Genomic DNA, 761 nt, shown 5'->3' with positions numbered 1-761 from the left:
GCGCCCACGGGCCGACGGGGGGTCCCACGTCCCGGGAGCCCCCAGCAGCAGCTCCGGGAGSCGCGGAGGGGCTGGAAGCCTCGGCGGGGGGCTCCGCTCCCTGGGGGCCGATATGAAAAGCGACATTGTCCCCCCGAACAAAGTCAACTTTCTTATCTCCCCATGAAAGGCATCTCTATGGTGGAGCTTTAATAAGGGGAGATTTATGGCCCCCATATGGATTCGATCTGTAGGTATGCAGGAGAGGGGACCGGCGCACTGAGGGCGTTTTGTTCCCGCGCGGCCCTTCGCAGGGTCTCACGCATTCCTGAGCGAAACGGGCTGGAAGCGCAGCCCGGGCCGGGCCAGAGGGGGCTGCRGCGAGGAGAGGCCCCCGCCGCGCGGCCGCCTCCCGGGTGCCCTTGCAGCGGAGCAGCCCGGAGCCGGCCGCGGGGCGCGGGGACCCCCRGGGCAGGCGTGCAGGCGAGCGCTCCCCACGCCGCTCTGCGGCCGCTCGGCCAGCGGCCGGCCTGGGACGGTTACGGCCCGGCCGAGGAGACGATGCATGATCCCTGCAGCCCGGGGGGCTCACGGGGGGTCGCAGTTGCTCCCCTGGGGGAGCAGGACTAGCACAGGCCTGGAGTTCATTAGCCTGAACAAGGAAGCATTTATTAACGTGGATCTTGTTTGAGTTACAGGGCGTGCACCTGCCCAGGCCGAGAGCAGCGCCCAGCTGCTCTGCCAGGGCTGTAGTGCAGCACGCGGCGGAGCCGGAGGCAGGC

This window comes from Rhea americana, unplaced genomic scaffold (genome assembly GCF_003343005.1).
Source record: "Rhea americana isolate MKP2758 unplaced genomic scaffold, rheAme1 scaffold_204, whole genome shotgun sequence".
Lineage (NCBI taxonomy): Eukaryota > Metazoa > Chordata > Aves > Rheiformes > Rheidae > Rhea > Rhea americana.
Note: the sequence above shows the minus strand (reverse complement) of the source record.